The 13,946-nt window shown below is 41.2% G+C and overlaps 2 long non-coding RNA genes across 2 annotated transcripts in view; both read right to left on the bottom strand.

The window, feature by feature from the left end:
- LOC146526206 (uncharacterized) overlaps window positions 1–13,946 on the bottom strand; it is a 372,953-nt gene that overhangs the window by 148,045 nt on the left and 210,962 nt on the right. The window lies entirely within an intron of this gene.
- Window positions 9,611–13,946, bottom strand: part of LOC146526215 (uncharacterized) — a 49,557-nt gene continuing 45,221 nt past the window's right edge. The window contains exon 2 of the long non-coding RNA XR_014869336.1: window positions 9,611–11,659. This is a non-coding gene — a long non-coding RNA (uncharacterized LOC146526215). The remainder of the gene's footprint in view (window positions 11,660–13,946) is intronic.

Genomic DNA, 13,946 nt, shown 5'->3' with positions numbered 1-13,946 from the left:
GAACTCAATGTGGAAAAAAAATCAAATAAGAGCAGTGGTTGTGTTCTCAGAAGTGTTACTTCTACTACTAAATCACAGCATAACCAACTTTTAAAGATTTTTATTAGGTTAATAAAAAATTTAAAACTCAACAGTCATGATCAGAGAGATAACAAACAGTGTCATCCGTATATAAGCAGACAACATCCATGACTATTACTCTAAAAGAGTAATTCATGTTTAAAGGAATTATAGATTTGAATTTTAGATGTTCAGTTATATTTTCTGCAAATTTGATTGATTGCAAATGTAATCAATCCAATTTTTATGTCCTTTTTTCTTCATAACATCCTCCAGCTTTTTCTAATTGGAGTGTTTACAATAAACAAAAACAACAAACAAACAAAAAACATATTAATCATGCCAGTTTCTGTCAAGCTTAACATCCCAAATATACTGAATAAATAATAATAATAATAATAATAATAATAATAATAATAATAATAATAATAATAATAATAATAATGGATTGCATTTATATAGCAATCCATTTATAAATTCAATTCAATTCAATTCAATTCAATTTTATTTATATAGCGCCAAATCACAACAAATGTCGCCTCAAGGCGCTTCATAGATACAGAGAAAAGCCCAACAATCATATGACCCCCTATGAGCAAGCACTTTGGCGACAGTGGGAAGGAAAAACTCCCTTTTAACAGGAAGAAACCTCCAGCAGAACCAGGCTCAGGGAGGGGCGGCCATCTGCTGCGACCGGTTGGGGTGAGAGAATGAAGACAGGATAAAGACATGCTGTGGAAGAGAGACAGAGATTAATAACAGATACGATTCAATACAGAGAGGTCTGTTAACACATAGTGAGTGAGAAAGGTGACTGGAAAGGAAAAACTCAATGCATCATGGGAATCCCCCGGCAGCCTACATCTATTGCAGCATAACTAAGGGAGGATTCAGGGTCACCTGGTCCAGCCCTAACTATATGCTTTAGCAAAAAGGAAAGTTTTAAGCCTAATCTTAAAAGTAGAGATAGTGTCTGTCTCCCGAATCCAAACTGGAAGCTGGTTCCACAGAAGAGGGGCCTGAAAACTGAAGGCTCTCCCTCCCATTCTACTTTTAAATACTCTAGGAACAACAAGTAGGCCTGCAGAGCGGGAGCGAAGTGCTCTAATAGGGTGATATGGTACTACAAGGTCATTAAGATAAGATGGGGCCTGATTATTTAAGACCTTGTATGTGAGGAGCAGGATTTTGAATTCAATTCTGGATTTAACAGGAAGCCAATGAAGGGAAGCCAAAACAGGAGAAATATGCTCTCTCTTTCTAGTCCCTGTCAGTACTCTTGCTGCAGCATTTTGGATTAACTGAAGGCTTTTCAGTGAGTTTTTTGGACATCCTGATAATAATGAATTGCAGTAGTCCAGCCTGGAAGTAATAAATGCATGAACTAGTTTTTCAGCGTCACTCTGAGACAGGATATTTTAGAGATGTTGCGCAAATGGAAGAACGCAGTCTTACATATTTGTTTAATATGTGCGTTGAAGGACATATCCTGGTCAAAAATGACTCCAAGGTTCCTCACAGTGTTACTGGAGGCCAAGGTAATGCCATCCAGAGTAAGAATCTGGTTAGATACCATATTTCTAAGCTTTTCAGCGCCGAGTACAATGACCTCAGTTTTATCCGAGTTAAGAAGCAGAAAGTTAGTGGCCATCCAAGTCTTTATGTCTTTAAGACATTCCTGCAGTTTAACTAATTGGTGTGTGTTATCTGGCTTCATGGACAGATAGAGCTGGGTGTCATCTGCATAGCAGTGAAAATGTATGCTATGTCTTCTAATGATGCTGCCTAGGGGAAGCATGTATAATGTAAACAGAATTGGTCCTAGCACTGAACCCTGTGGAACTCCATAATTAACCTCAGTGTGTGAAGAGGACTCTCCATTTACATGCACAAATTGGAGTCTATTAGATAGATATGATACAAACCACTGCAGTGCAATACCTGTAATACCTACAGCATGTTCTAATCGCTCTAATAGGATATTATGGTCAACAGTATCGAACGCTGCACTAAGGTCAAGAAGGACAAGCACAGAGATGAGTCCACTGTCAGAGGCCATAAGAAGATCATTTGTAACCTTCACTAAAGCTGTTTCTGTGCTGTGATGAACTCTGAAACCTGACTGAAACTCTTCAAATAAACCATTCCTCTGCAGATGATCTGTTAGCTGTTTGACAACTACTCTTTCAAGGATTTTTGATATGAAAGGAAGGTTGGAGATTGGCCTATAATTAGCTAAGACTGCTGGGTCTAGAGATGACTTTTTGAGTAAAGGTTTAACTGCAGCCACCTTGAAGGCCTGTGGTACATAGCCGATTATTAGAGATAGGTTGATCATATATAAGATCGAAGAATTAATCAATGGCAGGACTTCTTTGAGCAGTTTTGTAGGAATGGGGTCTAAAAGACACGTTGATGGTTTGGAGGAAGTAACTATTGAAGTTAACTCAGAAAGATCAATTGGAGAAAAAGAGTCTAACTTAACATCAATGAAACTAAGAGTAGCTGTAGATAATATTACATCTGTGGGATGATTATTGGTAATTTTTTCTCTAATGATAAAAATTTTATTTGTGAAGAAGTTCATGAAGTCATCACTAGTTAACGTTAAAGGGATGGTTGGCTCAAAAGAGCTCTGACTTTTTGTCAGCCTGGCTACAGTGCTGAAGAGAAACCTGGGGTTGTTCTTATTTTCTTCAATCAGTGATGAGTAGTAAGCTGTTCTGGCTTTGCGGAGGGCTTTCTTATAAAGCAACAAACTATTTCTCCAGGCTAAATGATGATCCTCTAAATTTGTGACATGCCATTTCCTCTCCAGATTACGAGTCATCTGCTTTAGGGTACGTGTTTGAGAATTATACCACGGGGTCAGGTACTTCTGATTAGAGACCTTAGTTTTCACTGGAGCTACAGTATCCAGAGTCGTACGTAGTGAGGAGGTGAAATTATTAACAAGATAATCGACCTCTGTTGGGGTAGCGTTCAGATAGCTGCTCTGCTCTGTGTTGGTACAGGGCATTGACGATGATAACAGTGGCTGGATTATATTCTTAAACTTAGTTACAGCGCTTTCAGAAAGACATCTACTTTGATAAAGTCCACTCTCCACTGCTGCGTAATCAATTATTGTAAATGTAAATGTTATCAAGAAATGATCAGACAGGAGAGGGTTTTCAGGAAACACTGTTAAATGTTCAGTTTCTATGCCATATGTTAAAACAAGATCTAGAGTGTGATTAAAGTGGTGGGTGGGTTCTTTTACAAATGACATGTCCGGACAACTGTTTGACAACTTGAATGTGGTTTCTCTGCCAACATGTCAGTTTCAGATTCTAATAAAATCATTTTAGTCACTGACATCAGAGGAAACGCTGCATTTATTCAGTATTCAGTACATAACGTCCTCAGAGCAGAAACATGGAGCAAGTGCACCAGGTGGTCAGTCCTTAAAACATGTGCTCATAAATGAAATGTTTCTCAAATAACAAGTGTGTTAAAACACCTGTTATTTACAATCTAGTGGGAACACTTTATTCCATCATGCTCAACGTGTCCATGTTTTAAAAACCTTTGATACTGCTGCAAAGGCCATTACGCCATGGATCCAGCTTCACCTGAGCTTTTTATCTTGCTGTGGTCACATCACATCACCAGTGTTTTACTGCCTCAACCAGAGGCTTTAAATTCCATCATCAAAGTAGTGGTGCTGATTGGTTTGTTTATCAACTTTCAGGAATCAGGTTTGGATAATCTGTACTGTGAGACCAAGTGTTCTCAAACACTGAGAGATTAAAGGCCGGGACATCACGGCTATATAAAGAGCAGGCCGTTCTGGCATGTTGTTGTTGTTGTCGTCTTGGACAGGTGTAAATACTACTTCTCGTGGTTTCTGTTCCAAACGTAATGTTCCTGATGGAGTGGGTGAGCTGATAAGCAGATTTGCAGTAGTAGCTTGCTGCAGAGAAAAGGAGGTGGAGTTTAAAGATTGCAGACAGCTTTAGCGGGATTGAACGCGACTTTTCTAAAAGACACGTTGACCTAAACTTTGCATTAAGAGCGGATGAACCCACTGTGGAAAACAGAGCTCAGGCCAGGTTAGAGTACATCGTTATGTTGACTGGAAACGTGGCTTGGAGCTGCACATGGCAACGTGCTGCCTTTTCTTCATCCTGTTTTGCAGCGTGGATTATTACAAATCACACTTGATATGCTACAGCCTGCATGTGAAAGTGAAGACAAAACCCCAATCCCAGTTCCCACCTTGGACATATCCATCGTGCTGCTGGGCAGGATAGCGCTCTGTTTCTTTTGGAGATTGAACTTTAGGTGTGACCTAATGCTAAAAATGACCATGCTCCATTTGGAAGCCTGGGAAAATGCAGGGGCTGTGCCACACAGGAAATTGGGATTGGGCAACTTGTTAACACTAGAATATGCGCTTGCTTTGGAACCAGTAAGACAACGGAAATGCGTGAAAGCTGTCAGCAGAGCAGCATCCTGTAAGCAGGGTTTAATGGTCTTCTAATGTCACCTACAGGCACTGACATTCCCTCCAACACCCAATTTTAGCCTGGATTTGTTCACCTTTGGTCAAATTGATTAAAGGCAGTGGAATTATCTGTGAGCAGCTCCAGTCAGAGATATGTGCATTTATTTGTGTCATTTGGCACCATAAGGAAACCTACATGCAGCAGAATCCTCCGGTAGGTTCAACAAAGCATTTCCTGTGTTATAAGCAGATTTGTGGAGGTTTATGCACTTCCTGTTTTGGTTTGCCCTGGTGGCAGCTCTTCACTATTACAGCAAAGATCCTGTAACCTCACCAAGTTTAGCATCTTAAAAAAAGTCTCAAAAGCAGACGCTGGAACAGCCGGGGCGCTGTCCTGTATTTTGGCCAGTACTTTAAAGCAGACCCTACTTTTCCAAAATGCATTTCCAGGAAATAAATAAATATAACAGTGTGGTATTCCGGGTATTATAGCCTGAAGCTCGCACACACACACACACACACACACACACACTGGTCGTAAACTGATTAAATCAGTGGGAACATGCTGCTTTTCTCTCCTTAATTACTCAATTCTCTTAATGTGACCGATGTGTTTAGGCTGCCAGGAAAGACCAGATTAGCTAGTGTGTGTGTGTGTGTGTGTGTGTGTGTGTGTGTGTTTCTCTGTGTGTGTGGGTACATCTGTGTGTACTTGTATTACTGCTGTTTTAGTGACTAAAGCGGTTCATTGTGGCGGGCTCATCTCCTTTTAGTGGACAAAAAGAAAGTCTCCGAGTTCTGAGGTGAATGCTGAGTTTAACACAAGCGTGAGATTAGGATAATGTTAGGTTAGGGGTACAGTAATGTCAGGGTAAGGTTAGGGTAAGCAGTGGTTATGGTTTTGCTGAGTCTCCTGGAAATGCATGTAGGTTATTGAAGTGCACTCTGAAGAGATGAGAGACTTTCATGACTGTGGGCATGAAACAAGAACACTGTGTCCTCCTGAACCAACCAATCAGAGCACATCCCATGCAGTTGAATGGGAGGTGTGGAGGAGGGGATTCTGACCCCATGTGAGTCAAAACCCCCTCCTCCTACTCCTCCGCCACCGCCACCTCCTCCGCAGGACTCTTACATCACGTGTCTGCGGCAGTAGGTCATGAAGATCATGTTATCTTTTCTCTTTTGGTCAGACTTACTCAACCTCTAAAGTTCTCTGTGAGCCACAATCGAACTCATCGGTGAGAGGAATATCTGGATGTCTCTATCACCACAAACTTAAGTACTCCTTAGTTTTTACTCTGACTGAACTCTAACAGCCTCACAGGAGTTTTGAATCCTGAGGTCTTCTGATTCAGTGTCCATCAAGTAAAATACTAATGTCAGGCACTCTGTTATCGCATGTTTTTTATGCGTTTAAAGTGTTAAAAATGTGGGTTTTTTCTCATTTGTTGTCAGATTTGCATTCTGTAATATAGAAAACTGATCTAAAGATCTAAATTCTCTTTTTTACCCCCTTTTCTCACCTCTGTCTGCAGCAGCTGTCCAGTCCTGCCCTCTAACCCTGCTAATCCTTTTTCAAGACTGGCAAAGCTGGATGCCTCCTTCTTCCAGTGAAATTCCTTGGATTTAGAATGGATGGGGTTTTGATATTTATGAGCTGAGTTAGGACATCCAACCCACATTCCTACAGACAGAGCCTGACAAAACACTTTGTCAGGCTGCAGTCTGACAAAGTGTTTTATTTTCCCTGATATATGCTGCTGTCCAGGTGATGTAAATCCTGTCATCAGATGGTGCACACAGGGCTCTACGCTGACGTCCAGTCACCCTCCAGTTTGGTTCTAATGCTGAAAGGGGCATCAGTTATGACTAGGGATGGGTACGGTGTCCGGTGCCATGATGGCACCGGTTCTGACATAAACGGTAGTAACCAGACCGAAAAGCAGCGCACATTTCGGTGCTTTATTTCGGTGCTTTTTTTTCCTGAGCTGTGATACACTTCAGATTCTAGCCAATCATTTTACGTTTCCGAGGATAGTAGGCGGGTCCAGGTACGTACGTTCTTTTAGAGCAGAGCTACAGATTAAAAATGCCCAAGGTGAAGAGGTCAAAAGTCTGGCTGTACTTCACAGCAAAAGATGCAAACTCAGCAGCTGCAACAAGTGCTTTAAGCTGATACTGTGATACTGTCAAAGGAGGTAACACCTCAAATCCGATGAAACACCTGGCGACGCATAGCGTTTTTTTAAAAGACGAGAAATGCGCCATATTTGATAGCTTGCTGCGAGACCTCACACCGAGCACATCTACTGCGGGTGTGGTGCCTGTTATCGGACCCGGAGTTTGCAACATCCCCCAAAAACCCGAAGAGGAGAGTCCTGGCCCCTAGCCCTGCCAGTGTAGCAGAAATGATGAGGATGATGATGCAGCAGCAGCCGTTCTTCTCTGCGTGAGTAGCTTAATGTTGTTCGTGTGTAATTTACGTTGAGTAGGCTAACCACGTTATTACATTAATGCATGTAAGGTGAACTAGCAAACACCGTCATAGCTACATGCGGCTGTCTTCTTGTTTGATGGCAGATACTCCCTTCACCCTGGACAAAAAGGCTAAAATGACCAAAGAAAAAGTGGAAAACAGCTGAACATGAGAGGTTTTTGGACCAATTTTGTGTTCTCCATTCTTTAAGCACCGGTTTGAGCACCGTTTAAGCACCGGCACCTTTTCAAAAGTACCGGTTTGGCACCGGTATCGGATAAAACCTAAACGATACCCATCCCTAATTATGAATATATCGGATATGACTGCATTTGACTCCAATTCTAAAATCCTGTGTTACTCTCCGGGAAAACAAAAAATCTATAATTTTTTCTGTTTCTTAAAATCTGTGTGCTGGGTGTCATTTTGGAAATGAGTGTCATGACAACTTTTCTGTAAGATGGCAAGACTTCAGTGTGAGGTAGCCAGGTCAGCAATGCTGTAAATGTAAAAACATCAATGATATCAGTGGGTCACACCTCACTGCCTCCTCTGTGCTTTGTATTAGTACGTGTGTCACGATCCTGGGTCTTATGACCCAGCGTTTTGAGTTTTAGTTCATTTTGATGTTTATAGTGTATGTTTAAGCTCATTAGATTTCTATGTTCATTTGCTTATTATATTCCCCTTGTGTTTTCAACTCTTGTGTTAAGTCTCCCTTATCCTTCATATGTTTCATGTCTGTTTCTTATGTTGTCAAGTTCATGTAGTCATGTCAGTGTTTCATTGTTTCCTATTTTATTTTGAAAGAGGTCCTGTGCTTCGGTGCTCTGTTTTGCTCTTTCCCTGTGGGCATCGTTATGTTCATGTTGTGTCTACTTTGCCTTTCTGTCCCATGTTTCAGCTCCCTATGTTCTGTCTCAGTTGCTGTTAAGTTTACATGTTTTGAGTTCAGTCAGTGTGTTTCCTGTTTTACTTTGAAGGGCCACGTCTCATGTGAGTGTTTCTAGTTTTGCTTCCCTTGTCTCGTCCAGCCTGATTACTCCCAGCTGTGCTCTCCTTCTGTGTCTCATTCCCTCATTATCCCTCTGTGTATTTAAGCCCTGTGTTTCTCTTTGTCAGTGTCGTAGTCTCCCTCATGGCTGTGTTTCCCTGTGCGTTAGTTATTCATGTCCCAGTTTAGTTATATTTTTTAGTGCCCCTCTGCAATAAAGCAGCTTTTTGAGTTTAATTTCGGTGTGGTGAGTTTTGCGTTTGGGTCCTTCTCCTGCCTGGACACAGCCGAAACATGACAACGTGTGCCGTTTTAATAACTCAGTGTATCCGATGAGGTGTGTGACTTCTTGAACAGGCTTATAATCTTAGAGTCTTGTGACCTGATAGTAAAAGTAATTAAAAGGGAAGTGAAAGCTGTGATAAAAAGTACCGGGAATGCCGAGAGGGTAGATGGCTGTGGGAAAGGGAAGTAACTAAATGGAAATAACAGTTTTTATATCATATGTTGCTTTATCTGACAAACCTGACAAACAGAGGAACTTCAAAGGCCCCTTTATGTCACATTAGGATGTCAGTCTTTGAGTTTACAATCATCAAAGTAAGTATGGAAATAGATTTGGGTGCATTGTATTGTATTGATTTTATTTTCCCATAGACTAACACAGGAACCATCATCTGTTGGTTTGACAACTTTCACTGTGAAGCCTTAATTGCCTTAACCTTTAAACCACATGTCACAAATTAGAGATAGATATGATTTAAAAACACAAAACATTGCACTCTCATATAATTCTTGCTCAATCACACGCTGCTTTACTCTAGTTCTGACCAAATGACACCGTAACGCTCTCAGCTGTGGCCTCACATGAGACTAACACATGTCGGAGCTTTTTCCTCTTTATCACTGGCCAATCTAAAAACCCCAGCGACAGCTACTTTTGAGATTTAGGAGCGATTTGTCATCCAGCCTTGATTTTCTTTCAGACAGAACAGGATGTTCATCCCAGCCATCAGCAGGGGTTACGACATTTGGGGAATGGTGAAATAAATGAAATAGTTACAGCAGAAATGATCAGTCACACACTGTCTTCGGTTTGGACCCAGGAGGCCACCTTACTGCTAATTCGTGTTATCCACTTTATTGAGTCATTGACCAACTAGGAAACACTACTTAGTCTCCTAACATAACACAACATAACTCTCGTGTTCATCCCTCTACCTAACCACAACCCTGTGCTATCAGAAAATAGTCCTCCAAGGTCAGTGTTATCAGGGCGTAATGGTTTAGCTGGTGCACGTCAAAAACAGTCATTTTTTTAGGGTTTGGCTTATTTGTCATAAATATAGTCATAGATCTCACAGAGTAAACATTGCTAGGACCATTAGGGATGATTCGGTGATGCTATTATGTGTTTCTGTGAGTGCACTGCATACTTGAATGCTCACATTGGATAAATTGAATCATATTTACAGAAAAAAATAGCTGAAGACAAATAAAAAATAAATAGAAATTATCATATTTTTCCTGGGTTTGTTGCTCATTCTGATAAAGCTACAGGTGTGTCTATTTTTCTTTCATATTTCAGCTATGTACTGAAAAAGGCGTGACCCAATGCAAGATGCTGGAGGCAGGAATAAAACTCAGATATGTCTTTAATTCAAGGAAATCTGAAGAATTTACAAACCGACGAGCAAAACAGGGAATACCGAACCAGAGAGCTCAAGGTAGACTTGGAAATGGGAATGCAGAGGCTGGGAATGCGCAGCAGCAGAGCCTTCTCCTACACCGAACAGACAAAAGGACTTTACACACCGGATGTGCAATTTGCTGCAATAATTTATTGGCAAAGAGTGCACTTGTAGCTCAAAAACCTGCACTGGTACTGAACGTACAGTGACATGGAAATACAAAGTAATCCTATTTTACCTCAGGCACACAGTAAGACACTGCTTCAGGTCAATCAGCTTTCAGAAATGATTTGTTCAAACTGCCTGAAAAATCGTGATGCAGCTTCAACTGGATCACACCATGAAGTTTACCCTGCTGCTGCCTTCTCCTGATAATATGGCATTGTTTTTATATCTGGTGTGCAATTAAAAAACACCTGATAACAAGGTGACAAGTAACAGGTGTGATGCACGATTAGGCAAAACGGAATAACAACATGAGTAACACAGAGAACAACAGTTAACAAAATAAAACAAGGCACAACTAAGGTCCTCCCTTAGTTATGCTGCAATAGACGTAGGCTGCCGGGGATTCCCATGATGCATTGAGTTTTTCCTTTCCAGTCACCTTTCTCACTCACTATGTATTAACAGACCTCTCTGTGTTGAATCATATCTGTTATTAACCTCTGTCTCTCTTCCACAGCATGTCTTTATCCTGTCTTCCTTCTCTCACTCCAACCAATCACAGCAGATGGCCCCGCCCCTCCCTGAGCCTGGTTCTGCTGGAGGTTTCTTCCTGTTAAAAGGGAGTTTTTCCTTCCCACTGTCGCCAAAGTGCTGCTCATAGGGGGTCATATGATTGTTGGGTTTTTCTCTGTATCTATGAAGCGCCTTGAGGCGACTTTTGTTGTGATTTGGCGCTATATAAATAAAATTGAATTGAATTGAACAACTGAACGGGGAACGAGGGAGAAAAAATGCAAAGATAAGACTGGAGGAAGAGAATGGGAACACTTAATAAACCTAAGCATCTCTGGACATGACATCAAATAACACCATTCAGAACTCAAACAAGGCGTCATGCAAAAAAAAAAAAAAGCAATACATGTAAACACTAATAAATAACAGAAAGCTCTCTGGCTCCAAAACCAGACGATCGTGACATTTTTAAGTTTTAATACTCTGAGTGTCACAGCACTGAGTCGTGTGACCCAGTGTTTGAGTTTTATGTATTTTTTGTATTCATTTTTAATCTAGTTAAACTCTAGGTTGCTGTTCAGACCTTATTTCTGTCATCTCCGCCTGTACTCAGTCTCCCTGGTTCCTGCGTCTACGTTTCATGTCTATGTGGTTAAGTTCATGTCATGTTTTATCTCCATGTCTATGTCTCCGTGTTTCCTGTTTTATTTTGTAAGAGTCTGGTGTTCTTTGTTCATTGTAGCTAGTGTTAGTCTCCCCTGTATTGTCCTTGTGTTTCATTCGAGTCAGCTGTGTTCTCATGTGTGTCCACTTCCCCTGATCACCTCATGTGTGTAAGTCCTCAGTCTTCTTTTGTTTGTTGTCGCGTCGTCTGTGTACTTCCCCTCTAGTCAAGTTAAGTGGTTTTCAGGCTTCTGTGCAGTTCATGTTCATGTCTGTTTCGTCACGCCATTTGGTTCACAGCTTCCATGCATCTGCACAGCATTCTGTTCACAGCGGTCATAGTTATTCCTTTCAGTCAGGTTAGTGTTTTTCCAGTTTAGGTTTTTGGTTAGTTGCAGTCTCTGTCCCTGTTATGTTTTGTCTACTCCCTTCTGCATATAAAGGCTTCCAAATAAAGGCTCGCTTTCAGTTTAAGTTCACTCCCGTCTCCTCGCCTGTGTTCGCGCCTGGATACACCACACACACTCTCCACACGGTCTGCCCCCGCTGGCCGTGACACTGAGTGATAGATCGATGTTCAGCCAGAACTCACCAGGAAATAGCTGTGAACAAGATTACTTGATATTTATTAGGTTAGTTCTCCATCATTAACACCGAGTTTCTCTGCATGTTTTATTGTCTGAGCTGTTGTTGGATGAGCCTGGAAAACGCTTCAGGCTCCTCCTCCTACTCAATCCCTGAAACATAGACTGTCAGGTTTCGGTTATTTGGGGGTCAACTGAATTATTGGTATTTTATTTGGATGCAAGAGTAAAAAAGAGGAACGCCTCAAAGACAGATTTTAATTTTCTTTTCTCTTTTGCATGCCTTTGTCTTTAAATAAAGCTAGAGCTTGACAAACTACAATTTAGAGATACATGATTCTACAGGACTTGTTTTAATTAGCTTCTTTTGGTCTGGGCTGTGGCTGGGACATTTTCATTGTGACTCACTGACATTTATTGCAGTCATAAATAAAGTTTTTTAACTGCATAGGAAATTAAAAGCAACAGAGAATTGAATTGAATTGTGTGCCTGCTGTTCTCCAAAGGTTTCGGGTTAAATGGTTCATGTAATGGTTCTTTTTAATATAAAGCTCTGGATGCAGCTCGACTTTCATTATGACTGAGCCATGTGGGCCATAAAGTCAGTTTTACAGGGAAGTAAACTGTCTCCGTTTTCTAGGAACAAACAGATGAAGGAAGCACTGCTCCCCAATGTGAAGTTGGCCTTTCTTTTTTCACCATCATTCATGCCAAAACCTCCCGAGACCCAGGAATTGTTAATCAAATATACATGCAAGTGCTGCTGTTTGGCACCCAATACAAGATAGATGCATTTTGTTGGATTGTTTCATTTTTATAATCGTTTTGCACAAACCACTAACCCAAAGGGAATGCAGTGAGCAGTTAATGTTGTAAAGTGAATGAGTTGACCACAAACAGATGTGAAAGGACTACAGAGACACTCAAAACAGCTGTACAAAGAAACAAGGCAACCAAAAACACTTGCAGACTTTGAACACTTTGTAGAGGATCGTGCTTCTTTGTGGGAGGAGCCGTATGAAGAACCAGGATCACTACACATCACTGAGCCTTCCCGCAAAGGAACGAAACCCCTCAGCTGTCTGCGGCGATTTCACATGGAGCAACCACGTGTCATAAAAAATGGAAGGAGCTTGGAAAAGCGACAGACGGCACTTCCTGTTACAGACATTTAAAATTGGCTCATAAAGTGCATTAATCTCCATGTTAAAATACCCAGTTTCAACTCTGAATTTAGCATGTTTACAACCTGGTACCAAACAGCTTTTTGGGTTTCTGTGGACAGTTTTCCTTACTTCATCACAGCTGTATAGGTGGTCAGGGTGAATGGCTTCTTCTTCTTAAATATCCCCTGTAATTTTTTTTATTACTCCTTAAAATTGGATCCATGGCCTCTTTGATTGAAAGGTGGGTGCTGGCATGCTGTTCTAGCTGGGCTTCACCTCAGCTAATTCTAACTGAACTGGATCGCCCCAATGGATTTATGCTATTTGACAGTAGTATCCCCCGTGGCCAACTGCGTGACGCCCTCGGTTCCTTTAACAAGTTCCTCACTGACACTGTTAGTGACCTGGGTGTATTTTTGGATAGCTCTTTTAAATTCGACAAACAAAGTGTCTTCTGTTGTTAAATCTTGCTTCCATCAATTACCTCTTATTAGCAAGGCCAGACATTATGTTCCGCATAGTGACCTTGAAAAGCTTATCCACGCCTTTGTGACATCTAGGTTGGATTATTGCAACTCCCTTGACTTTGGTCTTAACTCTACTCTCCTCCATAGAATGCGGCTGCTCGTCTCCTTACTGGTAGTGGGCGGTGTGTCTCTATTACCCCCATCCTTTGCGATCTGCATTGGCTTCCCATTAAGTATCGCATTCAATTTAAAATCCTGCTGCTCACCTTCCGAATCATTAACAATATAGTGCCAAGCTCCCTCATTGAGCTACTTAGATTATAAACCCCTACTAGAGCATTAAAATCATCTTCCCAGTCACTCTTGATACTGCTGAGATCCTGGCTGACTGAGGCTCTCTTTATTACAACACTTTACCTCTAATTGGGGTCTTTCCCTAGCAAATTTTTTTATGTACTACTGGTCTTCGCATATTCATAAGCTGACCTACTAGCTAAATTCACCTAACCTGATTTGGTGTAAACTTGAAATTCAATCAATTTCTCCATATTTTTCACCTGCCTCCCTTATCTACTCATCACTGCCTATAGACTATGTGCACGTTAGCATATGCTACTTCCGATGCGGAAACTCTTGTGGGGAGCTTTGTTTCCGGTGTCCTATTCGCGCCTT

The sequence above is a fragment of the Neolamprologus multifasciatus genome, chromosome 1 (assembly GCF_963576455.1).
Source record: "Neolamprologus multifasciatus chromosome 1, fNeoMul1.2, whole genome shotgun sequence".
NCBI lineage: Eukaryota > Metazoa > Chordata > Actinopteri > Cichliformes > Cichlidae > Neolamprologus > Neolamprologus multifasciatus.
The sequence above is the reverse complement of the archived record's forward strand: the minus strand, read 5'-3'. Positions and strand labels throughout refer to the sequence as shown.